The sequence below is a fragment of the Equus quagga genome, chromosome 22 (genome assembly GCF_021613505.1).
Source record: "Equus quagga isolate Etosha38 chromosome 22, UCLA_HA_Equagga_1.0, whole genome shotgun sequence".
NCBI lineage: Eukaryota > Metazoa > Chordata > Mammalia > Perissodactyla > Equidae > Equus > Equus quagga.
Genome location: NC_060288.1, coordinates 19,461,331 through 19,481,613, shown reverse-complemented (window position 1 = coordinate 19,481,613; position 20,283 = coordinate 19,461,331). Strand labels below are relative to the sequence as shown.

Here is a 20,283-nt window from a genome sequence, read left to right as displayed (position 1 = left end):
AGTTTCTCTTCAAACCTTGTCTGTCAGCTGTCCAGCTCCTTTCCCCAGAAGGAACCAATCTTATCAATTTCTGAGATCTCTTTTCAGAGATATTTTATGCGTATACAAACAAATATATGTATATATGTATACATACAAGTTTATATAATTTCCCCCTTTTTAATAGAAAGGGTAGCATACTATCAGATAATTGTTTTGTATTTAAAAAAAATTGTGCACACAATCTATCTTGGAGATCATAAAAGTATAAAGACCTTTCTCATTCTTTTCTTTCTTTCTTTCTTTCTTTCGAGGAAGATTAGCCCTGAGCTAACATCTGCTGCCAATTGTCCTCTTTTTGCTGAGGAAGACTGGCCCCGAGCTAACATCCATGCCCATCTTCCTCTGCTTTATACGTGGGATGCCTACCACAGCATGGCCTGATAAGCAGTGCCATGTCCGAACCTGGGATCCAAACCAGCAAATCCCAGGCCACTGAAGCGGAAAGTGGGAACTTAACCACTGCGCCACCGGATTGGCCTGATGGAGGTGATTCTAACTTGCATTGCCACCGCCTGTTTCTTCACACTTTTGCCAACACACAGTGGCTTTCAAACTTGCTAATCTTTGCCAATCTGAGTGAAAAGATGGTTTCTTAATGCAGTTTTAACTTGCTTTTTTCTAATGCAGAAGAAAAATATGCTAGCTTATTTTTAGGACGAAGGGCCACAAAGTTATGTGGAGTCGTTACTGACCCTTAAATTGTTCCTGGAGTCTGCAGCAGGTTGACATTAGAGTTCAGAGATCAAGAACATGGCAACGTGCCCAGAACTGAGACGGAAAGAAAAGTCAGCAGGTCCCATTTCAAACATATTTGCCTTGACAGAGTCCCTGTTGATGTCCCTAGAAGGTAGGTTCTGTTTTTATGTGGATGCAATCGGAAGCTAAGTTTCAAATTCCCCAATGGCCACAAAAGTAGCTTCTAATTACTTAGGAGAAGGTGTGCATCTTTTCCCTTCCAATCCATCCCATAGAAAAATGAAGTAAAACCGGTTCTGTATTTATAGATATAACTAAGCCACACAATAGAATTTGGGTTGGACGGAATCATCTGGGTCACATGAGGGCTGTAAAGATCAAATGATACGTTTGAGGCTAAAAGTGTTCTGCTTAGGGAGAAGGCCTGTCGCTAATTAGCATAAGTGCCTCATGCCTTGCAGGAACGACCTGAAGGGTTTGTTTCTGTTTTTTGTTTTTGGTGCTTTCGCAGAAGGGAGAATCACTCAATCCTATTTAATGCTGTATCTCTTTAAAAAAAAAATCATAGGCCTTTTCCTAAACTCATTGATATGTTAGTTACGAGTCTGTCTTTACAACAGGGACTTCAAAAGCCAGTGAGACTTGTTATCACGTGATGGAATAAAAAGAGAGGATTAGAAATTAGGCCTGCTGGATTTGCATTTGCCCCTCACTAGCTGTGTGACTTTAAGAAAGTCACTGGACCTTTCTGAGCTTCATTTCCTCATCTGAAAAATGGAGATAATCATCTGACCTATATACCCCTGGGTCTTGAGGCAATAATCGAACGTTGTACAGGTGAAAGGGCTTTAACTGTAAATGGCGATACATCTGTTAGTTGAGCTAATATGATGATATAGAAAACTTTGTCAGATACAGTATCCTCAGATTAATTCTCAGAAAAAGCTTACTTCTCTTAAAAAGCTCGTAGCAAATCCAAACCAGGTAATTAAATTTTTAAAAAGAATTTTGGACTCAGGTTGTCTGACACTTAATGGTTCAGTAACGTTACACCTCTCATAGGTGGAATAACATCTTTGGAAAAGCTTTGTATTAAAAATATGCTTATAGAAGAAAATATTTTATGGGCCTAATAGCTATGGATGCAATTTGCTTAGTTTAGCAAAGAGAATGGACTTAATTTGTGTTAGAGAAAAGGGGGCAGACCTCGTTTTCTCTCTTCCTACTTTTTCTTCGAAGGTGGAACAGCTGGAGCTCATTTCTTTAACCTTTAATAGGTGTTTGGTAGTAAACGTCCCAGAAGGAGGAAGATAATACAGACCGGCAGTCAGACACTCTGAAGTGACAATCACTGCTGCTTCTTTGTAAACCTCCGCCCTGATCCTTCTGCCACCTTCCCACTCCCTAGCCCACACCCGGCCCGCCCTCGCCGCAGTGCCCCACTGCCAGCGGGAAGTCAGAGAGAGCCCACGGGGCACACAGGTGGCAAGAGGGGAGGAGGCGGCAGATCCTCTCAGCAGCCCGGCCCGGCTTGGGGCCCCAGCCCTGGGCCCCGCAGAGCTCGGGTCACCTGCATTCTGGGCCGCGTGCTCAGCCAGGTGCGCAGGCAGCAGCCCGGGGCGCCACGTTGCACGTGGCAACAGGTGCCGCGCGGTGCTGGGCAGCCGCTGGCGTGGGGCGCGCCGGCACTTAGCCCGGGAGCGCGCGGGACCTCGGGATCGGGCCCCGGGTGCGCGAGAGGAGGGAGCGAGCGGGCAGCCCAGCCCAGCCCGCCCACCTGCCGAGCGGAGCCGGGCGGAGCGCGCGGGAGCCTCGGGGGCCGGCGTCCCGAGGTACGGCCCGGCGCGTCGGTCAAGTTTCTCGGGGTGCAGCGCCCTGCGACGCCGCCCGTCCTTTGTCTCCCACGGTGACGGGGGGACAGAGGCGGCCGCGCTCTGCTATTTACAAGTTTCCCGAACTCCCCGCCCTGGCTCCACCCCCGGCGGCCCGGGAGGCGGGGAGGCTGGGCTCCCGGACTCGGGGTTCCCGCCTGGCACAGCAGCCGCCGCCGGCGTGCGGGCGGGGGTGGGACGAGTGCCCAGGTGCAGGCGCTCCCCCGCGGGCACGGATTGCACCGCGGCCTCCCGGGTGGGCCTGGCGCGCCGCCGCCGGGGGTCCCCAGGGCGCGCCGCCCTGCGTCTCGGCGCCCCGGAGGGCTGGGCTGGCCCGGTGGCGCTGCGGGTAAGTGCGGAGTGGAGTCGATTCCCGCTGCTCAGCTCGTCCGCGGAGGGGGGAGAAAGGACACGGTGAACGCGACCGTCCTGGGGGGACGGGACTGGCTTTAGGGAGGGGCGGGTATTCTAGGGGCTCGGGTGCCCAGGTTGGGGGAGAAGTGGGGAGGCAGTCCCAGAGGAGCGGAGCCTGCGGGGAGCAGGTCTCACGTGGGGTCGGCGCAGCTCGTGCGACAGGGACGGATGCGGATCGCGTAGCTGTCACCTTGAAAGTGACCGAGAGGGTTGCAGTGGACTCAGTTACGCGGACTGGCAAGCATGTCCACTCATCCGGAAGCCGCCCACCAGACACTTGACCCGCCAGGGCCCTGAAGTCCCAGCCTTCTCTCCGGGGGGTTCTCTTGGGCCCATTCTCGGCATAAGGACTCAGGGCTGAAAATGTGGCATTAATGGGGTTGCTGCAATTCCCAAGGCCCTCTCGTCCCGTGCCTTATTACTTCCTGCAGTTCGCTGGTGCTTTGCTAGCTCTCGAGAAAAATCCACCCCTAAGGTCACCTGATTGACTGTTCTATCGTAATTAGTGGACTTAAGTGTTTACTTACCTTAAATCTTTTGTCCTCCTGTTTCCAAGACGTGCTCTTTTCTAGTTATTTGTTCATTTTGACTTGGAGTAATTTATTTTGGAGTGAGAATGGAGAGATTAATTCTTCATTTAGCTTGCGTAAAGTTCCACATACTCTATTAACTACTATTTATTTTAAGTAGTTGGTGGCTAAAAAAGGAAATCCAGTGTGTTTTGCTTTGTTTGTTTGAATAAAATCAAAGTGTTAGGCAAAACAGGGTGGATGAAAGCCTTCATGTTTAGCCAAGTGACAGGAATTCAGTCATCATCACACTAAACCCTTAGCCGTGGGCGTGGAGGGTGGGTGTGGAGGTCTTAGGAGTGGAGGCAGGGAGAGAGGGGAATAAAAAGAAGAAATGAGAGTCCATGCTTCCTAGGAACCTATGACCTGCTTACGGAGTTTAGATACACCCAGATAACAGTGTTTGGTTAACCCTAAGAGGAATGGCATAGTTGGAATTGCAATTCTGTAGACACACTGCTTTTTCAGGGATAATTAGGGCAAGAAATGATGGGCTATTTAAATTGAAGCAATGATACCCTGTTTTATAGTGCTTTACAATGTATAAAGTGCTTTTATCGATTTTTTTCCTTAAGTACAATATTCCATAAGGAAAGTTATACAGAGAAATGATTTAGAAATGATTTATTTATCCTTAAAAAACCACAAAAACTTAGGAGTAGAATTTAGTTTAGAATAATATTTGACTCCCACCAACTTTTCCACCTATTTTTAAAATCAGCATGATGTGGAACAAACAGTGCTTGTAGATCAGCACCTTTTAATTGTATATCAGTAATTCAAGGTTACGGTTTTGGAGTATTTCATAGGATTATAAAGTTCTAGCTAGATTTCTTTTGGTATTTCTTGGAAACGAAACTTTAGTTGTTAGACTTAAGCATTTAAAAAGCATGTCACTTGATAGCCCTGTTCTGTTGGCCTTGTTTGTTACCACTTCAAAAGTAATGCATGCTTGCTATATAAAAATTGTTAGACTCAGAAAAAGTATGAGTTAATCCCACCATCCAAAGATAATCATGAGTATTTTCTTTATACTTGTTAATATATGACATTAATAGACTTTTTAGTTATGTAGTTTATACAAATATACTGTTGCATGCTGATTTTTTTTCTGCTTAACATATGAGAAAGTTCCCATGTCATTATAGTTCTTCAAGAATCTTACTTTAGTGGCTACATAATATTACATTATATAGCTGTAACAATTTTAACTATTTTCTTATAGTTGAACTTTTATTTTGAATGACTATTATTACTATATACTTATGCAACAAATATCCTTTATAAAACCTTATCTACAGGGCATATTTCCTTAGGTTAGAGTCCTTGCAATAAAATTGATGGTTCTAAGATCTCTCCTGTTTTTTTTTTCCCTCCCGAAAGCCTCAGTGCATGGCTGTATATTCTAGTGTAAGTCCTTCTAGTTCTTCTATGTGAGCTGCTGCCACAGCATGGCTACTGAAACACGGGTGGGGTGGTTCCGCTACTGGAAAATGAACCCCAGGCCGCTGAACCGTGGTAGCCGTGAACTTTAATCCTTAGGCCATCAAGGCTGGGTCTAAGATCTTTTGATACAGATGGACCATTTGCTTTCCAAAAAATGTTTTACCAAAGTATGCTGCCATCAGCACTCAGAGTACCTGTGTTAACTATGTTCTTGTTAATACGGGGAATCATCCTTAAAAGCAAAAATGATTCTTGCCAGCCTTATAGGTGAACAGTGCTATCTCATTATATAAATTTCCACTTCTTTGATTACAGATGACGTTGAACACCAAAAAAATCTAGTTATTTTCCATTTTGATGCCCTTTTAATTGAATATTGTGCCCAGTTTTTCTCTCAGGATGTTAGTATCTTTCTGTTAATTCATAAGAGTCTTTTATGGACTGATAGTAAACCTTTGCCCTTCGTATTGGAGATATTTTTTCACATTTTGTCTTTGCCTTGTAGAGACAAACACTTAGCATATTTATAGTGGTTTTGACATAAAGTTCTCTAATGTAGTCAATCTGTTGACTTTCTCAAACAAAATTTTTAACACTTATAAATCGTAGCTTAAGAAGTATATGTGACAATGGCAGAAGATGACTTTTAAAAGAATTTCTCCCCAAATTCTGAATTAAATTATTTTCAAATCCATTCTAAGAAGCTTGTGCAGTAGAGACTGTTGCCGAACAGATTGTAGTGTTGGTGAGACATAGTTGTGGGTGGTGTAGACCATTAGGAACAACATTCTTTGAAATCAGAGCAGAAAGTTGTAAATCCTGGGGAATGAACGTCTTTTAGGTCTGTTCTGTGATTATGTAAACCAGGCTCACAATCCACTCATTTTCAGTCGTTCATTTGTAGTATTATTTTGGCAGAATTCTTTTTATATTCATTATGGTAGTTTCATACTGAATTCTTGATATGAGTCTTACCTTGATGTCTAGTCAGATGTATATGTAGTTTCAAATTTTTCCCAAATTAATTTCCAACGCTACTCATAGATTAAACTATTTATTTGAAGAGGGGGAAAAAGCCTTCCTGATTTCTCAAACTTGAGTTATCTTTCCATACTATGGAAGCTTTAATATGCCCTAAGGATTTTTTTCTTTTCTTTTCTTTTTTTGCTGAGGAAGATTAGCCCTGAGCTAACATCTGCTGCCAGTCTTCCTCTTTTTGCTCTTTTTTTTTTTTTGTATGTGAGCCACCACCACAGCATGCCCACCGAGAGATGAGTGGAGTACGTCTGTTCCTGGGCACTGAACCCTGGCCGCTGAAGCAGAGCATACCGAACTTAACCCCTAGGCCACCAGGGCTGGCCCAGCCCCTGAGAACTTTTAAAGGCCTCACTGAGAGTGTTCTCCATCAGAGCCTGAGTTGTTTTTTTTTTTTTTTTTAACTCTCTATGTTTTAGACCTAAGAATACGTCACAGGACCATATATGAGCCATGAGGATGAGGTTGGTGTGTGGTGTGTATGTTTGGGGGTACTCAGAAACAGGTCCAGACTTTCTTTTGAGTCTGGTGGGCCTATGAGGAGGTGACCACTCCCGCTTAACTGGTGGGTCCTTGGGCACTGGTGGCTGGTGGCCTCCATCGGAGGTGAAACAGAGTGACTGAGGATGAGTGAGGCCCCTCCCTTTGTTGTTTTTTTAAAAAAAGGGATTGGATGTATGATACCTTAGCCAGGCTGAAATTCAGTTCAGAAAAGCCTGCTTTGACAGGGTTCTCCACACTTGGCTTAAGACAGTCGAGGATAGCCAGGAACTGAGTTTGACTGACAGCTACTTCTAAAGTGTATTTCTAAGCCAAGTTTTATAACAGAATTCCCTAATAATAGTTATTTTTTTAAAAAAAAATTACCTCAATATTCTTCAATATCAGGAGTTATTACTCTTGCATATGGGCATCCATGATATTAATGCATAACTTTTGTTCATTTGGCTCAAGATGAAAAAGACCTTTCCATTTTGAAGATGACAGGTTTGGGGGCTCCTCTTTACTATGTAGATCTACCTATACAATGAAACTTCGTTTTCGTACACTGTAAGCTAATTTGCGATTGCCCCGATGTCTAATTTTTACACAATCAAGAAAGGTTTTGTTCCACAAGTTTTAGCCTGTAAACAAGGTTGAACCTAGCGGTGTCTGTCTTAAGTAAATAGCTTTTAAGCACTTCAGAAGTAGATATTTTCATATAAATCTTTGCTTCCAAAACAGCCTTATTTGTTCATTAAAGCTAGTTGGTTTTCCTTAGCATTCAGTTTAAGCCCCATATTGAAGAGAGATAAAAGAGTATTTATTTGAAGATAAACTGTATTTAAGTTTTGCTAATAGGCCCATATCTAAATTAATGAATGTTCTTGTGTATACATTACTTACATGAGTAAAAGTAAAATCACACATCCTACCTTTTTCTAACCCAGAAGTTTTCATTTTGCAGTTGTAAAACTAAGTTTTGAAGTCACTTAAAGTTTCTCTTGAGGAAACCTGTTTACTTTTTTAGTAGAGTTGAATAGATCATTTTTCAGCATTGGAGGAAGATTAATTGCAGGTCGTAAGTTTCTTAACCTAGCTGGAGAGGGCAAGGCGGTCGCAAGGAAGTTACTTCCAGGTCATGTAATTTTGCCTGAAATTGTCCTGATTCCATGTTTCTGGAAGAGTTGTGTTGAGCAGACGGGCAGGCCTGGCCAGCCTCCCACTGTGTGCACACAGCAAAAGGAAGAGCAGAGACTGGGAGGTAAACAGACTGAGAACACGTCAGTCTTCTAGGTAAGCTGCCAGGGGAAGAGGATTTTAAAGTCATTAAATTAGCTTATCGTAATTCTTTTAAATACTTTAAATATTTGTACTTTGTCAGTTTATACTCAAGCTCAGTTCAAAGAAGAGAAAATTAGCGTTCGAGGGCCGATCAGCCATAATTGCCCTGATCTTCTACAGTTAACTAAAACTTTTCAGGACATTTTGTGTCCAGAATTGGCATTGAGAAATGAATCCATCTGGGAGAGGGTCACACTTCTCACAAGAGTAGGAAGGACAGGTGTGAAAATATATTCTTGTGTAAATAAACATATAGCTCAAATAACGTCTGGGGCAGTGTTCAGTAAGTCTTGATGTTGGCTTGTTAGCTTATCTTCTATATTTTTTCTACAATGGAAATTTGGTAATATTTAACTTAGGCATTGTTTATATATATACCAATTCTGAAGGAAAAGTCAATATTTCTTCACCTTATTTCAGATAAGCAGTTCGTAGGATGTGATTAGCAGCGTTCAGTGACAAATGAGAAACTGTCTTTTGTGTTTATCTCGTGCATTGTTTTGATGATTGTTAATTAATGATATCGAGTTGAAATTGCATGTCCTTTTAAAACATGGCGCACTTGGCTAGCTTCATGGAGCAAAATTAGAAGCCAGTTTAGATATAAGCAGTCTAAGAGATGACATTCAAACGTGGACTCACCCCCTTCCCCTAACCTCTCTGTTAAGTTGTTTTTACCAGAATAATTATGAATTAAATCAGCTTGTGCTATAGAAAGTCTTTTTTTTTTTTTTTTTTTTGATGAGGAAGATTGGCCCATAGCTAACATCTGTGCCAATCTTCCTCTATTTTGTATATGGGATGCCACCACAGTGAGGCTTGAGGATGGTGTGTAGGTCCGCACTTGGGATCCGAACCTGTGAACCCTGGGCTGCCAAAGTGGAGCTCGTGAACTTAACCACTACACCACTGGGCCAGCCCCTCAAAAGTCTCTTTTTTTATTATGCAGTTACGTGCCGCACCATAGTCATCTCATTCTTAGGCAAATTACAGAACTGAACCATATTTGCACGTTCCTGCTGACCTAACCCAATAGACTGCAGTTGACTGCTTGCTGGTGAGAGAGTCAGAGAGATTGGAGAAACGAGAAGTCAGTTACAAAGGGTAAATGTTTCCATTTACCAAGAAAAATGCACTTGTTTTATTAGACCCTAAATCCACACCCTCTATATAGAACCAAGTCATGTATACATAGTGTATTGTTAGGACTATGTTTTCATGTTAAATGGTGAATAAAAGGCATGAGTAGAAATCCTTGCTGTCAGAATCTTAAGTTTGATTTTCATCAGCCTCGAACCATGTCTTGAGCACTTTCTGTGGCCAACACTGCCAGGTGGAAGGTGCCAACGGGAAAAGATTTGGCCCCTGTTCTCGGAGGAGTTGGTCAGGGAAGCCTCGCCTGTTGGGAGAAGCGCAGTTTTGGACCTGTTAGTAGGTGTTCTGGTTGCTGGAAATTTTCTCCCAGTTTGTTAGGGTTGTGCCGTACGTTGGGACTTCTGCCTGCTACGTTGACCACATTTTGATAAACCTAAGGCTGTTTTGACATTTTTCGGTGATGTAAAGACTCTTGCTCCTTAATCACAATTACTCTTTTTCCTTGTCCCCCAAAATAGTTGAGAAGCAAGATACGTAGCACGACAGTCTGTGGTCTCCTTTTCTTTCTCTGGACCATCTTTTTAGTGAGCTTTTCCAGTGTCTTTTTGTCACATGTCGTAAGCTCCTTGAGGATCGTGTCTAAACCTTGTGATGCTGGGTACCTTTGCACTTTTATAATTCTTTGTACCGGACGTGACCTGGAAGAAATCCTCTAAAGCTCTGATGGCTTAGGGGTTTGAAATTCTTCAGTTAGTCACAGCTACTAGAAGGTCTTTTAAGCCGGAGATGTTAGCTTCCTTACTGCTTTTCTGGACTTTCCTCCTGTCTCTCCTCATGCTCTCCCACCTCATCCACGGTGATATACCCAGCAAGCAGGGGGACTGGGGCGGCCCAGTCTGTGGCCTTGGGTCCCCGACGGGTGGTGCCCTTAGGAGTTAGGGTGACTTAGGGCTGGAAGGCATCAGGTTCCTATTCCTTCTGGGTTGTAATTCTGTTTTATTAAGAAGTGCCATTCTGAGGACATCTGGCCTACGTATGTGCAAGTACTTGTACCGAATTCATTCCACTTGTGGTGATTTATTATATTCTCCGTTTGTGCAGACAGTCACAAGTTGACAATTTCTCCTGAATTGAGACTTGGGCTGTTTTTCACTTAGAGAAATATGTATTTACATTTTCAGGAGGAATTCGGATGACTTCAGTCTGCGATTGTTCTTTCTCGTATTACATTTAATAAGATTTGTGTTTCAGAGTAGCTTTGCATTTCTCTAAAAGTTTTTCAGGGTTCACTAGAATTCCTGGTGATTGAATTTGATTTAATCCTCGAGTATTGAATTTTTTGTTTAATGCTTAAGAATTTGATGTTGCTTTATGGAGATATTGACAACTGTGCAGAAGGATTTACTAATTCGTTTCAATTCCAATTTAAGAAGAGTGGGCCTAGTCAATGAAAAGGGAATAGAGATAGGAAAAATCCTGCATTTCTCTTTTTATGGAAAACTTTAAATGATTTCATATTGCAGATATGACTGTTATGTTAGAAAATGTTGGTTAAATGTTATGCTGAACACTTAAAATTTATAACTTTATAGATACGTAATCAAATGAAAATTATTTTCTATTTGTATAAGTAGAAGCCCCCAGGGCAGGGTATGGCTTTTTTTCCTCTCCTTCCTCCTATTTTTATTAAAATTGAAATAATAGGGGCTGGCCCCATGGCTGAGTGGTTAAGTTTGCGTGCTCCACTTCAGCAGCCCAGGGTTCGCCAGTTCAGATCCTGGGCCTACACACCGCTCATCAAGCCATGCTGTGGCAGCATCCCACATAGAAGAAGAACTAGAAAGACTTACAACTGGGATATATGACTAGGTACTGGGGCTTTGGGGAGGAAAAAAAAAAAAAAAGCAGGTGGAAGATTGGCCAATCTTCCTCACCAAAAACAAACAAAAAAAGGTATACCTTAAAAAAAATTAGAATAATAATTAGAAATATTTCAACAATTAGTTAGATTTTGCTCATTCTCACCCTGATGTCCACTGTGAAACCTTGGAGACATACTTTGTTAAAGAATTGGAAAAAGATGTTACTGGTGTCCAGAACATTTGGTACAGGAATGTGATGGCGTGTGCACAGACTCTGACATTAGACAAGTTGGTTCGCTGTGTGAGATCTATGTTAGCCACGTGGCTTCGGGTAAGTTACTTCACTGCCTTTGCACCGCAGTCCCCTCATCAGGACAGTGGGGATAGTTCCTGTGTTCTGGGGTTATTCTTGCACAGTGTCAGGAATGTAGAAGATGGTGAGTAAATGCTAATAACCGTAATTGTTTCTTATTTTAAACTTCTTCTGATTCATGCATAGGAAGTGTCATTTAATTCCCTCAACTCACCTTTGGTGAGGGTGTTGCTTGGATGCGCTGGTGCTCTGGTTGTGAATTAAATTCGCGGCACAGGAGCTTGGTTCCCTTTTCCTCGAAAAGAATTGGTTTGTACCAGTAGCAGTTGACACTGACTATTCTCCGACTCCAGTGTTGTCACTTCTTGGTTTGCTTTAGAGTTTGAGCTTAGTGAGTTGCTGATATTTTGTTATAATTGAGCTGTGTTTTTAAAAATCAAAGTCGATACTTTCATCTTGGCTGAAGTCTGTAAATTATGTTGCCAGTTTGCTATCAGCACATTCTAACAGTACTTAGAGGTGAGTCATCACTTTGAACCAATAAAGCTCTTGAAGATTTTAAAGGACTGCTATTCTCTATTTTAATTTTTAACCTGTAACTTAGCCCAAGGACGTTCATATTTAAGAGTTTAGGTTGTAAAATGTTACCATTCCTATATTTAAATACTAGGCAGTTCTGAATTTTCATCTTTCAAACTAAGTGAAATAATAGTAACTCCGTATGTTTTGGGGAAGTGCTTTAAAATACGACATTAAGGACATTTTCACTCAGCGCATCCACCCTGTGAGGTGGCCGTGGTGCGTTGTGGGAGCTCTGTTTTTATACAGAGGAAATTGAGGATGGCAACTATTTGGATAAATGTTTTGTGTTCTGTTGAGTAAATTATGGAACTAGGACTAGGACCCAGGTCATCCCTCTGGTCCATTCCCCACTCCCAGTGTGATCCTGTTACTTGAGTACTTTTAACGCCCTTATAAGAAGTAATCAATTTTTCTTGCCAGGATTTTCTTCACATTGGTGCTGAAATGGGATCAAAGGCATGCAGTAGTTTGAATATGTAAAATTTCACATGACATAGCTTAGAATTATGATTTGTTTTGCCATTTTCTAACAGCAGAACATAAAACAGAATGTTAAATCTTGTAAGCCATTAAGATTAATAGCACAAATGGAAAATTGACAGTTGCAGATCATTACAATGTTATGTTACATTTCTATAAGATTGTATAATTTTTACATGGGTTTTTCAAAAAGAACCAAATGAAATTCAGATCATCTGAATTATTTCATAGCACAAGAATACATCGTAAAACATACCCATTTTACAGATAGCAATCCAAGGTGATATATGTTGAATAGGAACTAAAATTTGTTTTTCTGAAACATTTTTTTCTATAGGAATTTTGAATCTTATTTCTTTATTTTAAGCTACATGGCGCCAGATAATTCTTGGGCAGATGGAGCCAATCCCAGGTAGAAATTTAACTAGGTGGTAAGGCCTGCTGTCAATCAGAACTGGGAAGAGAATGTCCCATAAAACCACAGTTACACCCTGGGTATCAGCCATGATTTTTAGCCATAAAAGTCAACAGTTGTTTCTTCCCAAAGTGACTTCTAAGGAATGTAGTGTTGGAACTTGAAAAGTAGGCTCCTTTAGGGAGATTGGCCCTTCCTTTGGGCCGCTCCTTTGAGTTAGATGTGTACATACGTTGACGGATCTTCTATTAAGGAACTCTTATTTGCTAGTGGAAAGCCTGACATAGGTAATCGTTTTCAAGGAAGGAGTACAGGAAGTTGATGTTTAATGAAGGTTGGGAGCTGCAATATGGCGTGCCAACTTGCGTAAGTACACACACACAAAATGACATTTTTCAATTGGTCTTGGCATGATTCAAGTGGAAAATTATTTCCTTTTAGCCAAGTGGACTTTGAAGAGATATGGAACTGTCTGAAAGAGTCTAAACACAGAGCTGTTCATGGTCATTTAACACTTTTGGGAAAAGATTCTATTTTTGCTTTAATCTCTACCTTATGCACCCACTGTACTCCCATTTGCCTCAAACAACCTGTATTACCTTTTGGGTAATTTCTTTAACTAGCTGTATATAATTTAGAAATGAGAAGAATGCAGAATCTTTATATAAAATAATTTCTTTAGCCCAACTGTGCACTCCTTGACAATGGCCGTTGGTAGGCTGTGTGTAAATGGTTTGGTTTTAGTTCTTTACTTTCTCCCCTGTAGGGACTGTCCTTTCTGTATTGGCTCAGTACTATCCTGGAACTTAGAGTCTTATTGTTTTGACTCGCATACTTTTTACTGATTTTCCATGAAAAAGCTTACTTTTTAATGGTATTTTGAAAATTATCTATAATATGATGAAATATCTACAAGAGCAAGAATTTTGTTCACCTATCAGGAATATTTAGAATAGTGCTTTATATTTAGTTGCTCCAAAAAATGTTGAAGGAATGCTGACTTAGACTGAGAGAGAATGTCTCAGATGCTCTGAGGTCTTTTGGTGGGGACTGTAGGCTCCTGGTATGTGGCCTTGACCTGCTTTACAAGGTAGTTGTTTAGGCCTGTGGCTATAGTGCCCTAGAGCATCATGGCCAGTGATCTACTTCTCTAGGAGGCTCTGGGTGAATATATTCAGGAGCTAACAGTAAAACTTGAAATTCTGCATGAGTACGGCATGTTGGATGTCCACGAGATCAGACAAAAATGGTAGCTGGTAGGTGTAGTCAACATTGAAGATTTTCAGTTGGGTAGGAAGGATTAGTTGGAAAGTAGATTACAGAACAAGGACCAGGGAAAACATTTTTAGGGTCTAACATGAAGTAATCAGTGTGTTCTAGAATACATTCTACTGCTTACTGGCCACGTGATCTATGGGGCAAAAGTTTTTTTAATTGAGATACAGTTAAATACCATGAAATGCACCTAGCCTAAGTGTACGATTATGAGTTTTGACACATATACATCTGTGTCATCAACATACCAATCAAGATAGGGAACATGTCCATCACCCCAGGAAGATCCCAGGACTGTATGAACAAGTTGCTAAACTTTGGTCATCAGTAAAGTGAGGATAATAATAAAGCTTGTTTCACAAGGTTGTTGAGATTCCAACAGTAGCAACTAACAATGGTGTGAGTTAGAAAGTTTCCAAAAATTTAATGTAACTCTTAAAAACAATCCTATGAAATGTATTGTTGTTACATCAGTTTTCACAGATGAGGGAAATGAGGCCAAGATTATTTTTGGCTTGCCCAAGGCAGGTAACCCAGTTACTGAGTAAATGTGGGAGCTCTCCATGAGTAACACATGCCCTTCATGTCTAGTAGCTATGAGGCTGTAGCTGTATAGGGTTACCAGACGTTGATTTTATTACTGTGGGAAGGAGGGTGGAAAGAGATCAAGATTACACATTTGAACTGGGTTTAATGTCCACTGCTATTTATTAACTCTGTTTCTTGGGCAAAGTACTGCACTTCTGGAAACATTAGGTTTAACATCTCTAAAAGGGGAGGACGGATAGGTGGAAGGTGACTGTCATGGGATCTGTCTGTCCCATGGGGCCAGCAACTGGGAGGACGACTGTGAGAACTTTGTGGGTTTTGAAGTGCTGTGTGCTGACGTCATTATCTTTGTCCATGGAAGGGGTAGCTGCCTGCTCCCCCAACCTGGCCTCATACACTTTGCTGAGTGTGGGCGGACAAGTAGGAATTGATAATGTGTGGGAGAGAGGCGGTCCCCACTTGTCAGTTCCTTGATGCACTGAACACTGTGTTTACACAGCTTTTTCTCTCACAAGTGTTTTTGACGTGCAAAAGCCTCAGATGGTTTTCTAGCTAGCAGGTCAGCCTCACTCCACAATACTTGTCAACCTTATTAGGAAAGAGTCTTTAAAAAAAAGGTCTATTTTGATTTTCTTTCTGAAAAGTATACCCTTGATAGGAAACAGTCTGAGCTGTTTTGAGGTGGGTGAGTTCCTAAGTAATCCCAAACCTGTGGTGACGTGTTTTGACCTAAATTGAATTATCCTGGGCATGCTTCCTGTATTCCTGAAGACGCGCTATTCCTGCCATGGCTTTAAGTGCCAGTTTTTAAAGGTACTGCCTAACTTTAGGGTTTAAATTTGATCAATTCAAATGTCCTATGCAGTGTTCTTCTCTCCTCTCAAGGATTGTTTTCCTCCCTCCCCAGTACGCCCACTTCTGGGATGGCCCCTGGCTTGGAAGAGCTCTGCAGCAGCATAACATCATGGCAGTGGGTGAGGGTTGTCTGGTCCAGGTGTTGCCTTCCAGACCTCTTGGCCTCCGCCAAGGCAGCTGTTAATGGTTGGTTGTTAGATGCCTCTGTCCATGTGTGTGCTGGTCTCGGTGGTCTCTGTTGTGGCTTCCGGCAGAGGGGTCAGTATACACCTTCCCTTCCTGGATCTGTCCCAGGCCTTCCCAAACCCATTGGCCCTCTCGACACTTCCTTTTGCATGTGTCTTTCTCTCTGGTCCGCCTCTTGATCTTCCTGGAGAGTGAGAAGCTGCCCTCTGTGTCTCATCTGTTATCCTCCCTACTCTTCCTTGCTTTTCACCCAGCTCAGAGCTTCCAGATGGGGATCTCTGACTCAGGAGTTCTTGGTGACAAACTGTTGACCATGGTACAGCAAAATGGACAAAAAAAATACAATGTGCCAAGATTTTCATCAGGCTAAATTTATATAATCTAAACTAAAAGAATGTTTTTTACTCTGCAACTACACACTCCCTTCATTTTTGTGTTAAAATGTCCTCTTATGATATGTTGGTAGACTAGAGTTATTTTGTCTGAAGTTTCCTTAGTGGCAAAATGAAGAGCAGGCTTCCTCATGTTGTCTCTCCAGATTTTTGGAGGGGAAATTTCACTGGTCCATAAAGTCTGAAAGGCTGAGAAGTCCTCACCTACCTGTTCCCTATCCTTAGCTCAAGCTTCATCTTCTTCAGGGAGCTACATGCAACCATTCCCTCGGTCTGTCTATAGCCATGGAGCCCATCCTCTGAGTTCTCTTATGCTCTGGTCACTTCGGCTTTGCAGTTTTTCTAATTATTGACTGGTACTTTCTTGTCTTCTCAACTGAACTATAGGCTCTTTGGAGGCTCCTTGAAGACAGGGACTGTCTTGTTCACCATTGTGTCCCTAGCGGAGCAGCTGGCACATGGTAGGCGATTAATGAATGTTTGTTGAATGAATGCAAGCTCTTGTAGTAAAAGGTCACTTTATAGTAGGGTTAAGGAAACTGGCTGGGTGATGCATGAAGTAACTGACCCTCACTTAGCTTCTGTGGGACCAGTGCTGTTGTATGGGTCCCTCTTTTTGCAGCTAATTGGAGGCTCTGAATATAAGAAAAATTACATAAGGATTATTTCCTTCTTGAAAGTCTCTAATATTAAGAGATTAATAGTAAGGAAATTGATAAGATTTGGGTTGGTAACTAAAATGTCTTGTTTATGTAATAGCGGGGAATAGAATTTTTCTCAACTGTAAATGTGGATTAAGTTAAACCACATTGCCATCTTGCTTAGAATAGCTACACTAGGAAGTTAGTATCTAGGAAGAGAGATGTTATTTTATTTAACTTCTGATTAAAATACTTTGTACAGAGGTTGAAATCATTTGGATAAAGGTGTGAGTGGATACTGGAATTATTCATTTAAAAAAATTGGACTATTGAATTCCTCAATAATTAATTGGGTAAGCATGAGCAGAACATTTCTCTCCCATTTTTAAGTAAAAATCTTCATTGCATCCATCTCTGCTTTTAAACTTGGAGCCAGCCTGTCATGCCATCAGGGCCGTGGATCCGTGAGAATGGGAGCAGTGGTCCTGGCCTCAGGCAGTTTGAAATTTGTTGGCCATAACTGAACTGCAGATTACCATTAAGGATGGAATCAGCATGCTATTGAATTGTTTGTTGAGAATTTATTGCTGAGGGTAATTATTTAGAGATTTCCGTCTTGGTTGACTTGCATGTACCAATGATTTTATTTTATTTTACTTTTTTTTGAGGAAGATTAACCCTGAGCTAACTACTGGCAATCCTTCTCGTTTTGCTGAGGAAGACTGGCCCTGGGCTAACATCCGTGCCCATCTTCCTCTATTTTATATGTGGGATGCCTACCGCAGCATGGCTTTTGCCAAGCGGTGCCATGTCCGCACCCGGGATCCGAACTGGTGAACCCCGGTCTGCCACCGAGAAGCGGAACGTGCAAACTTAACTGCTGTGCCACCGGGCTGGCCCCCGTACCAATGATTTTAAAGACTGTCACAGTCAGGCCTTGGGAGCCAGACTCAGGGATCATTTTAATGGAGCCAAAGACTTTGTATTAAATACTTAGCCTTAGAAATATAAAGCTAAACAAAGCCCATTTTGTGAATTTCCAAATTGTCTAGCACAACAGCATGCATATTGAATGTCTTGAATGTCTTTTTTAAAAAAAATTATACCATCGATTCCTCCAAGTCTATTGAGGACAGATTCTAAGATCCCATTGGCTCCCTCTTCCTACACTCCCATCTAAGAAATACAAAAAGTAGCCAATTTCAGAGCAATGAGATTTTCTTCTGTTTATGAGGGTAATGGAGAGGATTTGACTGGATTTCTTGCTTCCTGAGGTCCGTGTTGTATTCCTTTGTTCTCCTGGCATACTCCCAGGTTTAGCCATCCTGGAACTCCAGAGTGATGATGGGGAGGGGACCTGACAGGTGGAGGTGTACTCACCTTCAGGGCCAGAGACTCCCATTAAGCAGATGCTAACTGCCGAAGCCAGTACCAGTGAGTGAATCTTCTTTATTCCTTGGAACTGTAGCTCTGAGTCAAACCAGCTTGTCTTCTCAAATACTAGAGCCGAAGTGTGATCCTTGTTTTCATGATATCTTCATTTAATGTTCTCAGTAGAAATCTGGAGAGCAAGTATTTTTGACACTGAAAACTTGTGGGTTCAGCAAAGATGTACAGTTCCTTACAAATTCCGAGGTGGGAATGAATGAGAGTGATTAATTTTCAGGTGTCATGATGTCCTTAAAGGAAAGGTTCAAGATGGAATACATAAATATATTTTTCCCTGTACCATTTGCATGTGCTTTCATGAAATTTCAGTTGTTAAAACATTCACACCTAGTTTGAAGTTCTTATGCTTCATTTTAGTAGTGAGATGGAAAAACCAACTCAACGTCTAACTTGAAATTCGTGTTACTATAGTTATCTTTTATAGAAGTGTAGCAGTAGATGGTGTGTAGTTTTAACATGAGATATATTTAGTGTTTCTGGTAGGCCTGTTCCAATTAGAGGTGTTATAGTATATGGTTATATTTATAAATAGCACAAGGGGATGTTTAACTTACTACACTGTCTTGGTATGCTGTTCTTTTTTTGAAAGGTGGCTAAAATTTTCTTTGAGTATTTTTATCAATATCTACCTCTTTCTAAGACTCTTATACAAATCTGAAATCTCAGTGTTGCTACTGGACGTGAAATTTCAGGGAAAAAAAAATCTCATCACTGAGTTGTTTCAGATTTTCTGGCTCATGAGTTAAAATTCTTGTAAGAGTAGGACATCTCTTCCAGCTTGGATTTTTATTTATTTATTTGTTTTTTGACCTGACGGGATCACAAGCCCTAGAGGTTGCCCATTTGGGATGGGAGCCAGCCTTGGTGTGGCCACCTGAGGGCAGTGAGGGGGTTGACTATAAAGGTCACGCCCGGCTGTCCTTGGAGGGCATTCTCTTTTGCAGCCCTTAAGAGATTCTTGCTGTGTTAGCAGCAGAGGAGTGTTGCTAACCCTGCTGGGACTTGCCTGGCTTCTGAAGGGTTTCTCTCTAAAGTCTGTCTCATGATTGTCTCGGGCCAAGAGAGGAATCAGAGAGGGGCCACTGACCTAAAAATAGTCACAGCTTGGGAGGAAGGCCTAAATGGCACCGAGCCACTGCTGCCTTCCTGCTGCCAGAAGATGGTCACATGAGGAGGAAAGGAGGCAGGCAAGTTGGGGGAAGAGGGGGCAGCCTGTCTGAAGACAGGTGTGAGAAGTGGAGCAGAGAGTGTGTAAGGGGAGGTCAAAGTTTTAGTGAAAGTAAAATAAAAGTAAATATTGGAGGTTATTCTTTTTATGAGGCTGGGTTTCGTGGGATATGTTTCTAATTTGCAAGAAAATATTTTGTATTTAATGTTAGTCACAGTAGGTGTGAGGAATGGAAACAGTAACATACCTTGTTTCCTATAATGCCTGGGAACGCACAGCAAAGCCTTATTTGAAAACTTGGAGACAACAGGTCATTTAAACAAAGACCTGTACATTTTATTGTATTTTATTATTTATTTATTTATTTATTTATTTTTGTGAGGAAGATTGGCCTTGAGCTAACTGCTGCCAATCCTCCTCTTTTCACTGAGGAAGACTGGCCCTGAGCTAACGTCCATGACCATCCTCCTCTACTTTATATGTGGGACGCCTACCACAGCATGGCTTGCCAAGCGGTGCCATGTCCGCACCTGGTATCCGAACCGGAGAATCCCAGGCTGCTGAGAAGGTGGACCGTGCAAACTTAACCGCTGTGCCACCAGGCCGGCCCCGACATGTACATTTTAAATTGAAGTTTCTGGGAAGATTATTTAACATACTTGCTAATAATTCTTTGGATACATGTGATGCACATTTTATGTTGAAGTCATGTGGGCTAGGAGAAACCTCAGTATAAAATTGAGACACAGAGGCCGGCCCTGTGGCCGACTGGTCATGTCCCCATGCTCCACTTCGGTGGCCCGGGGTTTCGCTGGTTCAGATCCTGGGTGCAGACATGGCACCACTCGTCAGGCCATGCTGAGGCGGCGTCCCACATAGCACAACCAGAGGCACTCACAACTAGAATCTACAACTATGTACTGGGGGGCTTTGGGGAGAAGAAGAAGAAAAGAAAAAAAAATGGGCAACAGATGTTAGCTCAGGTGCCAATCTTTAAAAAAAAAATAAATTGAGACAGTCTGAAATGGTAGCTGTTTTCTGATTGGGCAGAACCTGTTCACAACTTAATATTTTTTTTAGAAACATCCTTTTTTATATTTAAGGTGAAACCAGATCACTTTAGA

The 20,283-nt window shown here is 41.9% G+C and overlaps 1 protein-coding gene across 12 annotated transcripts in view; it reads left to right on the top strand.

Annotated features, from left to right (window-relative positions):
- The first annotated feature begins 2,390 nt into the window (after positions 1-2,390).
- The window catches only part of MTUS1 (microtubule associated scaffold protein 1), a 145,478-nt gene continuing 127,585 nt past the window's right edge, over positions 2,391-20,283 (top strand). For 6 of the 12 annotated variants that reach the window (XM_046648584.1, XM_046648582.1, XM_046648583.1 and 3 more), the window contains exon 1: positions 2,599-2,958. The gene's annotated coding sequence lies outside the window, so the exon portion shown is untranslated. Of the gene's footprint in view, positions 2,571-2,598; positions 2,959-20,283 lie in introns of those variants that run through there. The other 6 variants (XM_046648591.1, XM_046648589.1, XM_046648586.1 and 3 more) reach the window with 3 other exon arrangements.